Source organism: Ascaphus truei, chromosome 1, assembly GCF_040206685.1.
Source record: "Ascaphus truei isolate aAscTru1 chromosome 1, aAscTru1.hap1, whole genome shotgun sequence".
Taxonomy (NCBI): Eukaryota; Metazoa; Chordata; class Amphibia; order Anura; family Ascaphidae; genus Ascaphus; species Ascaphus truei.
The window spans coordinates 379,236,854-379,249,880 of record NC_134483.1 but is presented as its reverse complement, the minus strand read 5'-3'; positions in this window follow the sequence as shown (position 1 = coordinate 379,249,880).

Below are 13,027 nucleotides of genomic sequence, written 5' to 3'. Positions count from 1 at the left end.
ATAAAGTTCCTTGAACGAAACGCGTTGAAGGTTTGCTGTTGTCCCACACCATGAATTAAATAAAGGACTATTTTTCTGCAAGACCTCCTCCTCCTTATTGCTGTGCGCTGCACACCCTGGTATTGTATATAGTAGTTCTTCATGTTTATATTTTGCGTGTTTTTTAACATTATATACTCATTCCCATTTAAGTTAAAATAAACATACTCAAAATGGTGGGGAGAAAAGCAAGCCCAAAATAAAGACACAGTAAAAAACAAAAATAATAAAACACAGATTATGAAGATTGAAAACGTGTGATAATGGAGAAGATAAAGAAAGGTAAAGTGAAGAATGCCTCCTTTCATAAGTGCTGTATTCATTTTGCAAGTATTGATGTCTAACAAGAGTTTAACTAAAATGTTATAACAAGAAACAAAGAAGTCCTGAGCAACATCAATGTGACAAAAATACACAGTGAAATACCTATATATCTCTTAAAAAAAGGTAATTTAGTTAACCCTTTGGCCAAAGTGTATAAGCCTGCGAGCCACATCAAGTCGTGACCAATTCGCAGGTCCTAAGACTAACCGATTAAAATTATTATGTACCTCCTTAATTAGAGGAAGAATGGTATCTGTGTGTTTACGGTGTATCTGTGTTTTTATTAACTAAAATGTTAACAAGATTTTTATTATAAAAAAGGGAGAACATTGCTGTTGTCAGAAAACCAAGAGTCCCATATTACAGAAAAAAACAAAAACAAATGCAGTTTTGTGTATTGTTTGTGAAAATACAGATGCAACTAGACTTATTTTTTTCACTGCCAGAGAAAGCAGCAGGAACATGACTGTGTCATCCTCTTACTGTGCTGATAAAAGCAGTGAACGTCCGATAAAGGAGAATGGACGAATTGTGACTGCCTGTAGCTTTTACTGTCCCAAAACCCGAGTCAAAAAAGCAAAATGCTGTGGCTGGCTAAATTTCCAGGAAATTCCAGCATTCCAGAGCACATACTTGTGTGTGATTGGTCATCACTTGAGTCTAGGTGCAAAGTTCATCTTTCCTGTCATGCCTTCAAATATTTTCTGGGCAAGCTACCCGTCTATCAAAACAAGCTCCTCACCCCTTCCACATGCAAGACTTATCATCTGAGATCTGACTCCAAAAGGGTGTTCATGGTCCCAAGGTTCAACAAAGTATCTGTCCGCTCCTCCTTCTCTTACCATGCACCCCAAAACTGGAACAATCTACCGAAGACTCTCACAGCCACCACCAGTCTAAGTTCTTTCAAAACTAAAGCTGTCTCACATTTTAATCTGGTCTGTAACTGTTACATACGCTTATAATATATATTATCTGTAACTGTGCATGCTATGTCTTGTATATAATGTATACCCTGTTCACTTATGCAACTGTATTTGCAACCATGTACAATATTATTTGTCATCTTAACTCTATGCCCAGGACATACTTGAAAACAAGAGGTAACTCTCAATTTATTGCTTCCCTTTTAAACATTTACTAAATAAATACATTTCAAATTGGAAACAAAGCAAAACAATATTTTATTTCACAAGAAAGACAACCCATTTGGTCAACATAAACCTTTATCACGGCAACACTGAAGAAGGTCTATAAAATTAAAATATTTTGTATTCAAATTCTTCCCTGTCATGTGACAGGGACATTTAAATGTGCAGAAGTTTCTTGAACCCAATACTTGTAACTTTGGTAGCAGGAGGTTCCCGACGCTGAAATTAATGCAGTTCAGCAGGGACCCCCGCTGTGTTAATCCTGATGTGCAATTTGTCTGGCCACAGAGGAATGGCAAGCAGGCAGTTTTCAGGAAGCTTCCATCTGCAGTTTCCTGGAGGACTGCTCAACTATACTGTATATCTGGCAATATCTGTGCTAAGCGCTAAGGTAATTAATGGGTTACTGGCCAATAGATACTGTTTAATATGTTGGTGCCACTAAGGAGGACACTGACGGCCTTCAACCTGGCAGGAGTACGTACTACTTTTATTATATCATGCTCTGGCTAATAGAGCTTTTGCCCATTACTGTGTTTTTTGTGTGTGTGTGGTGTTGGGGGGAGGGGTTGCTTGGGATAGAGAGGATGATGCTGTTCAGCTCCTGAAAAATTGATGTAGGGATGCAAGGAACCATATTTCTTCATAAAAAAGGATAGTGGCTCCAACAGGAGAGGTAGAGGGTAGGATAAAATCTTCAGAACGTTTCTTACTGTATGTAGATATTCTCTAAACACTTCCGAAAAGGATGGCAGCACCTGCCGGCAATTCAATTGTGCAGTCATATGGTCAGTGTGGAGGAAGCTTACCTGCATTTCTTTTAATGCATACATCCTAAAATTCTTGATATTGTAGTGGTAGCATACCAGAATGGGTGGAAGAAATTCCACACATTGTCATCCTACTAGATGGGCTCATTGGAGGCAAGCAACAAAGTTCACAATGCTTTGAAGGAAAAGTGACAGTTCTGGTTTTCCATTTGATTTGAGAATTATGCACCACCCAGAATAACTGGAAACTGAGGTGTAGGACTCAAGTTGAATGAAATCTCTACTTAATGGCTGGGCTCCACTACGAGGGTACCAGTTCTGTGGGTAACAGGACCACAGCCTAGTGGAGAACCATTGACTACTGTACTTCCATTGTCAAAGGAGAGTCGTTGGCTCAGGATAAAATCAAGTTATCTTTGACAAATTCATAGTCCATGAATTTGCTACCCCCTCTCTCCCGCACATGAGTCAATTATAGCAGTAGTAGAGATGCAGTGAGTACCCTCTTTAAGAATAATAGTAATCCGTAATGTGTGGATGTCTAATGGTAACTTTGCTATCCTCTTGGGTGGTAAAAAATATGGGTTGTGAAAGAGACTGTAGCTGGTCAGAGTGAATGACATTCATGGAATGCAATCTTTGTAGAGTTTGAGCAGACAAAGCCATCCTAGGTTTGTTAAAGCAACTGGCTAGTTAATGTCCAGAATTGCCACAATATAAGCATGTCTTCTGACTGATGTCAGCTTCTTTCCTTATAACTAATTAGGCCTCAAACTGTATTCACCTACACTGGTTCCACTTCTGGAAGTGGGGAAACTATTGTTCTTAACACCCTTGAAGTGGTGAAGCCTTGTCTCTCTAGTTTCCTCTCAGAAATCCTTTGGTCTATTTCGATACAGTGACGAACAAAGTATTCCAGTATCATTGGAGCAACAATCTGAGCAAGTTCATCTTCTATCTGATCAGACAGGCATCTGTGGAAATGGAAACTCTGTGCTGATTCATTCCAGGTTGTGTCAGTGACCCATCTAAAGAATTCTGCTGGATATAAAGCAGCTGTACTCCTGCCATGGTTGAGGTTTATCAGGATTGCTTCTGCCATAGCGCAGCGATTAGGGTCATTGAACACAAGGCCCATAGCATCCAGGAAGCCTTGCAAGTTCTGTAATAAAGGACTGTCTTGTTCTAGAGGAGGGAATACCTATGATAAGGCCTGATCCTTTCATTAGGAAATAATCAGTACAATTTAAGCACTGTCAGTTGTATAGATGGTTGGCTGCATCTGAAAATGAAGTCTACATTGATTAATAAATCCTCGGAACTGGAGTCGGTAACCACCAAATCTCTAAGGGAGAGGCAGCTGGTTTCTGGCTGAGGGGGTGTGACTTGCTGAAGAAGACGTCCATTCTGAAGCTGAGTTTCAGCATTGACAAGTTGAGTAAATACATGCCACAGTTGGTCCTGTAGGTCTGTGATAACATGTGCCATAGTGGTTACTTGCTTAGCCAGAGTGGATCCTGTTCAAGTGGGCTCCATAATTAGGCCTATTTATTCTGTCACAGTGAGTGACTGCAGGGCTGTAGTCCAGTGACTGGGACCGGCTAGCAGGTGGGTAGCAATAGTCAATAATGAAGCAAAGGTCAGTGCTGGTGGCAGGCAAAGAATGTCAGGAACAAAGCACAGGCCTTGTCTGATAGTAGGCAAGGAACGGTGGTCAAAAAACAGGCAGAGTTTAGGGCTGGAGAAAGGCAAGCTTAGTAAAATCTAAGCGGAGTCTGGAACACAGCAAACACAGCAAAGACGACAGTAACCACAAGCTTGGATACTGGGAAGAACAACAATAAACAGTAAACTGGGAGCAGGAAGGGGAGTTCGTATATAGGTCTGTATGGGGCTAAGTGTAACGTACGTGCTCACCACAAACCTGGACCGGACCGTGGGGCTGAGGTGGGGATAGATATACACCGACCTTAGACCACGAAGCCTGATCCGGGTTGCGAATTCCGTGGTCGTACGTAGCAGGGTCGAGACTGGAGAAGGCAGGATAATCCGTGGACAAGCAGGGGTCAGGATAGGAGAAGGCTGGGTAAACGATATCCATGCTGAGGTTGGGCAACAGGACATTTGAGCGAAGGTGCTCCAATGAAGACAGGAACAGGAATGGGGGATCCAGTGCGTCAGCACAAAACAGCACCCCCTAGCCAGGTACAGCTGTGAGTAGTGGAGACCACTGTGAGCAGGAGATTGCAGCAGGTATCAGGAACAACAATGCAGGCCTCGGCAATGGAGAATATGCAGCAGGTAACAGGAAGAACCGATGCAGGCCTCTGAAGGAGAGATAGGGGATCCAGTACATAAGCACAAACAGCACCCCCCTAGCCGGGTACAACTGTGAGTAGTGGATGCCACTGGAAGCAGGAGATTGCAGCAGGTATCAGGAACAATGATGCAGGCCTCTGCAATGGAGAGTATGCAGCAGGTAACAGGAAGCACCAATGCAGGCCTCTGCAGGACTGGAAGCAGGGCACAGGTACTGCAGACTGGACAAGAAACACTGAGGCTTCAGTGTAACCGTGGCCGCGCGGTGGGGTCTGCCAGTAACTGAGAACTATGACAAGAAGGCCAGGCAGGCCAAACACAGGCTGTGGCAAACACAGTTACTAAAGAAAGTCTATGTCCAGCAACTTCCTGAGGGCGGGGCAGGCACTAAATAGCACAGGAGGCCAATCAGGCCAGAGCAGCACAGGAGGCAGCAGGAGGCAGGGGATTGCAGAAGCAGGGAATAGATTGTCTGGAACCTGCAAAGCTCCGGATGGAAGGGCTCCAGCCAAAGCCAGGAGTGGATTCCTGACACTAAGGAAGCACGTACAGACAATGAGGCAATCAGGAAACCCAGAGAGTGCTCTGCAGAAATCAACAACAGGCAAATAGCAGTCCCAGTGGCAGATCAGGAGTGATCCCAGCTAAAAGGAGGAGGACCTAGTGTCAATACCATCTAAGGACACTCTTGATACAAGATTTCCCTCCAAATAAAATAAGGAGAGATGTTTCCTGCTTGTAAAATCCCACAATCACTGTATTTTGTAGGCAAGAAGATTGGGGGGGGGGCTGTTAGATAAATCCTGACTCATTCCACTGACCTCTTCGTTTAATTTAAATACTTGCTAATATAGCATCTGAACTGCTCACGGAGCATCCTCTTTCCTGTCCAAGATTGATGCAGATCATTTCTTTTAAATAGGCATTTATCCCTTCAGGTGGAACAACTTGTTTAATAAATCCAAATTACTCCACTTCACACCTCCTCCTCAACCGTGCGTTAAAGTCTGTGATGGGCACTGTGCAATTACCTGCCTTCCCCTCCCATATGTACTGTCAATAATTCTGAAAAGCTACCGAGGATGCTTCCTGCTAAGATGTCCTTAACTTCCTATATTCTTCCTGCAAAGCCCTACGTAGGTCATTAGTCTCTAGGTAGACAATGATATTCACCTATCCCTCCGGTCTAACTGCCTTAATAATTTACAGAATGAGTCTCCTATCCATTTTAGCTATAGGAACCCTACAGATATAGCATCATTTGATTTTGCCTGTGTATCGCAGATTGCGTCAGATCTCCTGATGTTTTGTCAACTGCTCGCAGTTGACCCGCGAGTGCATTAAGGCCAGGAAAATTGAGTTTTACTATCAGTTGCAATACTCCGCAGAAATGATAGCGTGCTAGTATGTCTTTAAATCTAAATGCAATGTAAGCGGTCCCTTATTCCCGTTCATTTTGGACGATGTGATATGTTATCCTATATATTTAAATGTTATCCACCACTTATTGCCCTACAAACTTCAGATGACTACAAAGTATTTTAAAATATGTATTTTTTTATTAGATTACAGTAAATTACAGTTTAGAGATAATGCAAAAAGAGTTTGTGAAAATACAATAATACCATATTTTCAATCTTCTTACGAATATACAATCTTCTTCAGCTGGCTTTTGACACTTTAACCTGTAAAATGAGAATGTTATGTATTAATAATCGAGAAGAAATAGATGCATGAACTAAATTGTATGGTATGCGTTTGTATCTATGGGCCCTGGTTGAAATGCTTATGCGTGTCAATGAATTTATTCACATGCGTGTTTACATGGAACCTGGTTAATATGAGACACTCCGGTACATTTCCATGGTCGCTCACCCCAGTTGGTCTGAGCTGGGGGGAGGATATGTCCTATAGTCCCAGGCTATTAGGCAGCTTTCTGTCCTATTTAGATCCGAAAGTGCAGCCACAGTGTAAATGTGATCCATCTCACAGCTTCAGAGTTGCTGAAACTGGTGGATGGGAAATCCAGATCAGAGTTCACAATGGTTCTAATTTCTCTCACCTGCCCATCTAATTGAGGAACAGGTATTTGGAAGGCTGTGTTTTGTATACTTGGATAGTTGATAAGCTGTCCAACTCTAGAAAGGGAAATTTCTATGTTTAAGTCAGTGCTCCGGTGAGCAGGGTTTTGTTTTGATATGTCAGTTAAAGTGCTGAAGTCCTCTGCTTGACTATAAATATATAACTACCAACTCCGACATAGAAACACACTCTTTCAAAAAGCGCAGATGCGCGAAACGCGTTAGGGTGGTATACCTGCATCCTCCATGTTGTCACTTCATTGATTAAAAGCTATTTTTTATTTAGCTCTTGGTTTGTAGCCCCAATCTTTTTGCTTGCTGTGTTCTGTTTTTAATTACCTGGATCAACTGCTATAAATATATGACAACAAGAAACAAACAGAACCCTTATATCAGCACTCTAGTATGTCCAAAAAGAATATTAAATTTATTAAAGCAATATCACAAATATAAAAAAACACATAATAAAATACCTGGGGTATAAAGGAACCCAAATGGCTGTCCTGACTGTCAGCTGCAAAATAAGACTGTGTGACCCTAATAGGTAGAAAAGGTTGAAAATCATCACCTTTCACCTAACCCCGATTGCACCGGCCGGTGTATAAATCCCTGGATAGAGCAAAACATCCCTTGACAATACTAAATAATGGAGCACAGTAATGAATAAGCTTTACCCCATAAGCAGCACACTGCTATTAGGGTCACACAGTCTATTTTGCAGCTGACAGTCAGGACAGGCATTTGGGTTCCTTTTTACCCCAGGTATTTTTTTATGTGTTGTTAATATTTGTGATATTGCTTTAATAAATTTAATATTCTTTTTGGACATACTAGAGTGCAGATACTGCTGCGGCACATCTGAGTCTAACACATCGCCGGTTTTTCCCTGGCTTTTTCCTGGAATGCGACGCACTTCACCTGGCGCATGCCGCGTTCATTTTGCGTTCCCAGCCATAGGTCATGCGCGGCTGATGCGCGGTTGATGCGTTTATTGACAATGGTTCGGATTTAATAGGTTGCAATTCTTCGCGTGTCCGCCAGATGTCAGATATTCATGAATTGTAATGCGCATGCGCTTCAGTAATGTGTCGACTTGCAGGTGTTTCGTGTAAAAAAGATACCACAGTGTGCTATTGTAACTTGTCCTTGAGACTGAAGGAAGAGGTTGCAAAAATGTATCAATTTAGGCTTTTCATATTAAAGAAAGACAAAGACCAGTTTCGGTTACAGTATTCTCCAGAGACCCGCCGCCCGCCATGAGTGTTCAAGTGCAGCCCTCTTTCCAAAAACCCGGCAGAAGTTACGCGTATTTGATATGGGCTGCGATTAATGCAACAGAGGATAAGATGGCAACAGTTGTTCAAATTTATCAGTATTTTATCGAAAACTATGACTTTTACAAATTTTCGCCAGCTCCTCATACATGGAAGCGTGCAATAAGGAAAAGGTTATGTAGCGATCCCTGTTTTTATCGTATTGAGCCACAATTTATTGGTGTGTATCACCGGCTTTTTCCTGTATCTATGATCATGATGACGGCAAAAGGCAAAGGGTCGTATTAAAACCAACTAAGAAATGACAGCCGCTGCCAAGCAATGCACCAGCACCGGCTTCCAATAACGGTCCCACCGTCAGTGCCAACCCTGAGCCTGAGCCGGATTTCGCGTGCAGTTTTGATCAAGCATGCATGTACCTAAGCAATTTCCAGCCTCATCAGCTGACTACAGATGGACTAGTCCCGCTGCAAACTATCGACATGGATGACCAAGAACGCTGGACTCGCAGTAGACCGGTGCCGGCGCCAGCTGAATGGGAAATTCTATGGTGAATATTGTTAGTATTGTTGCTGTATTATTTTTTGTGTTTTTTTTTATTTTGACAATACAGTGTCAATATCGGTGCGATTCAAAAGTCAAGCGATTCTCCTGTAAGCATTATCATTGGCTGAGCGGCTTCTACACTACTGTACTGCAGATACTGAACAATTGGTGGAACGCTAGGCGCATGCGCATTGGAACCTTCTTGAAACGCGTATGCGTGTCATTATATCGACGGTAGGCGCTTGCGCATGTGAACAGGAGACGACCCCCGAGAAAATTATTGGTGGGACTGGCTGGGAACTTCTTTAGGGGACTGACCATTACAGTAAAACGTTTCTTTTTGTTTTTCCTCAGAAAAGAAAACGGCTAATGGAGGGATTTCTATGGCTAATATCGCTTTGTGTAACAATGCCTGCACATTGCTGAATTGGATTTAAAAAGCCACGTACCGGAGTCTACAGTTTAGTGGCCGTTGTTATTGATTAGGATAGAATACTGTACCTGAAACAGTATGCTGATGTTTTCTGGCCGTACAGTATACAATACTTTTTTATATACAGTATACTGTGTAATAAACCCGAAAAAATAAAAACTATGCATTTATTCTACATGTATTACAGTGCCAGTATATACAGTACAGTATAGTATGTGTCTTCTATTTTTTTTTACTACTCTTATACAGAGCATGCCTACAGTATACAGTGCAGTATGCCTCGACATTCTAGAAACACTGTATTTTGTTACAGTAGCAAAGGAGCCAATGAAGCAATGTAAAACAAATAAACATGTTCTTTTATTGGTGGAGTAAGTACAAAAACATTTATTTACAAATACTGTACAATGTAGAAATATTTTAAGTGCACAGCAATTCAAAACATCAACAGGTGTATGGTTTACTGCTACAGTTGTGAAAACATTTATGTCTGTCAGTATGGTTTACAGTCACATGTTTTAAAAATAAATTCTTTATTCATAAAATAAACAAAACGCAACATCTCCTTTATTTAAAAACGGCAAGTCAAAACATATACTGTACAGTGGGATGGTGTGCAAAACAGTCTGCACCAGTACAGTCCTTGAGGGCAGAAAACAGGGTGGGTTTTCAGGGTAACCTTTGAAAACCGTGCCTGTTTGCAGCCCTCAGGACTGGAATTGTGCAGGTCCTGTGTGTGTGTACAGCAAGTTAAAACATTTCTGTATAAATACAAGTGAAAAAACACACAACAACATCTCCTTTATTTAAGTACAACAGGTCAAATCATGTAGAGTACAATACAGATCAGCACAACAGTATGGTCTTACCTGTGATTGCAAAAAAACTTCATTCATAAAATACAGTATACAAACTAAACATCTCCTTTATTAAAGAAACATATACAGTACAGTGTGATGGTGTGCAAAACTGTCAGTCAGACCTGCACCACTACAGTCCTCGAGGGCAGCAAACAAGGCAAGTTTTCAGGACAACCTTGAAAACCGTGCCTGTTTGCGGCCCTCTGGGACTGGAATTGTGCAGGTCCTGTGTGTGTGGACAGCAAGTTAAAACATTTCTGTATAAATACAAGTAAAAAAACACACAACAACATCTCCTTTATTCAAGTACAGCAGGTCAAAACATGTACAGTACAGTACAGTGCAATACAGTTCAGCACAACAGTATGGTCTTACAGAAAGTCCTCCGCATTGTCCGTTCATGGCCGATTCCTTGCATGGCGCAAAACGCCATTAATGCAGTCTCGAACGCCATTCATTACAGGATCTGTAATTGGATAAAAGCGCCGCATTTCATCCAGAATGTTCTTTCTTAAATTGTCAGGAAGCGCCTTTTTTACGCGATTTCCTTCGTAGTTTACTTTGAAGGCCCAGTCGCAGTACAACGATTAGGGAACATGGTGCTTAAAAAGTAACAAGGCATACTTGTGGGGTGCACCAGCACTCTTCACCCTATACTTCTCCCTGAGCACCGGTGGCAGATCGCACAGGGTGATGACGTGCACCGTATCGATGCGAGCGAATGTAGGTCTTTTGGGAGCGGGTGTGCTTGAGGTGACGGGCGATGGTAGGTTTTCTGGGAGGAAGCTTTCCTCCAGTCTTGGTCGCCGTGTTGTCTCCTGGTGTGGTCTTGACGGGGTTGTCATGTCCTCCTCAACGGCATACATGTACACTACATCTTCTGGTGGAGGGGGTGCGCTTGGTGATGGAAGGGGGTTGAAGGTCCCATTCATCAAATCCATGTCACCCCCCTGCTCCAGCGTCGGGGAAACAGGGGCATTAACACCGAGCAAATAATGTATACCCGCTATGTCAGCCTCTATCTTCTCCATCCATCAATCCATCCGTTGATCCATATCTAGCATCCGTTGATCCATATGTATCATCCGTTGATCCATATGTATTTTCCGTTGCTCCACATTTAGCATGGTCTCCAGAAGCAAATCTATCTTTGCTAGCACAATAGAGTTCCCGGGGAGATCCACAGTTATCCCATTCAGCATCCGGTCTAACGAGCTGCTTCTTGTGCATGGCGTCTGGAAATCTGGGTGGATGGGTGCAACGGAGGATGAGATGGGGGTTCCATGGAGAGAAGTGGCAGTGACGTCGAAAAAGGGTGGAGGAGGTGACCTGTGGATATCCGGTAGAGGAGAAGCGGCAGCGTCGTCGTAGAGGGATGGAGAAAGTGACCTTTGGATTTCCGGGCGAGAAGCAGAGTCATCTAAGAGCAAAGGAGAAAGTGACCCATTGATTTCAGAGGCAGCGTCGTCGGATAGAACTGGAGAGGATAGCCTGTGGGTTCCCGGAAGGGCAGCGTCAGCGTCGAGGACGAGGGGTGGAGAAGACGGGCTGAAGATTTCGGGGACAGCGGCGGCAGAGTCGTCGAAGCGTATGTGAGGAAGTGGTCTGCGGATTCGATGGGTTGGCTGCCAATAGTTTTGCGTCGAGAGTACATCACCATATATCTTCTTGACATAATAAGGCTGACGTCTATGAAAACCCTTAGCCTTTGGGGTCAGCAGAAGGTTTTCTTTATTGGCCTTAGCCTGTTGCTTTTGCCTTGGCGTGGAGATGGCAACCGCCTTTCGCTTTTTCTGCTTGACAGGCACGGCAGAGGTGAGTGGGTTCCTGCGTCCGTAGAATCGGGGTTGATCCATGGAAGCAGATGGCATACAGTAATGCAGTATCTGGACAAGGGCAAGTTCAGATAAAGATCATCGAGTGGAGGGCTATGCAAAGTGTGTAACCTTTTATGCATGGCAGCGAGGTACAGGTGTTGAAAGTGGGCGTACTCTAATGTGAGTCATTACCGTATAAATACACCATCCATTTTGTGGATTCACTGCACATTGAATACACATCGACTAAACATCGAATATACATTCTTGTGTTGGTATTTCTTTCTACTCGCAGCAATGGTTGTTAAAAAGATTTCCAAGGATCTCAGCATGCGAATTAAGGAGATGTACACGAGCGGACACCAAATTGCTGCTATCCAACGCTGGTTAGCTACTTCTGGCCTCATTGTGCCAGCAACCACCGTGAGCTATCATGCACATGGAAAAAACAGAGACCGCAAAAGGGCACCAAGGGTAACTAACGCGTAAGTATATTTATACAACTTAAAAAAAAAATTTATTTTAATTTAAATCGAATATTTTTGTTATTTCTGTTGATTTATATTACAACAGTATATATATATTTTGTATATTTATATTACAACCGTATATATATATATTTTATATTTATATTTATATTACAACAGTATACAGTATATATTTTGTATATTTATATTTATATTACAACAGTATATATATTTTTTATATTTATATTACAACAGTATATATATTTTGTATATTTATATTTATATCAGTATAGTATATATATTTTGTATATTTATATTTATATTACAACAGTATATATATTTTGTATGTTTATATTTATATCAGTACAGTATATATATTTTGTATATTTATATTTATATTACAACAGTATATATTTTTTTTATATTTATTTAACAGTATATATATTTTTTATATTTATATTACAGTACAACAGTATATATAATTTTTATACTGCTGCATATTAACAAAACAATATATTTTCTTTACATTGTAGGGAGACAACATAAGTGAGGAGAATGATGATAGGAGTGCATTAAGGGTCAAATACACTCTGCAGGAAAATCACAATCTCGCTGTATCCGAGACCAGCATAAAGAAGATGAGACGCAGCACTGGATGGAAATATGGACGTGTGAGGTTAGTACTGGACAGTACAGGAGGTAAAAGTGTTGTTTAGGAAACTGTACTGTACCGCTAAAATAATTTATTCCTTGTCATTACAGAGCGTACCCCATGATACGGGACGCAAACAAAATCAAAAGAGTGGTCCAGGCCCAGGCATGGATCGACAGTGGGGAAACTTTCCAGGATTGCATCTTCACTGATGAGTCTACTGTGTCACTGGAGAGATGTGCAAGCTTTGCATTCCACAAAAAAGGCCGCATATCTTTTAAGCCGCGGCCAAAA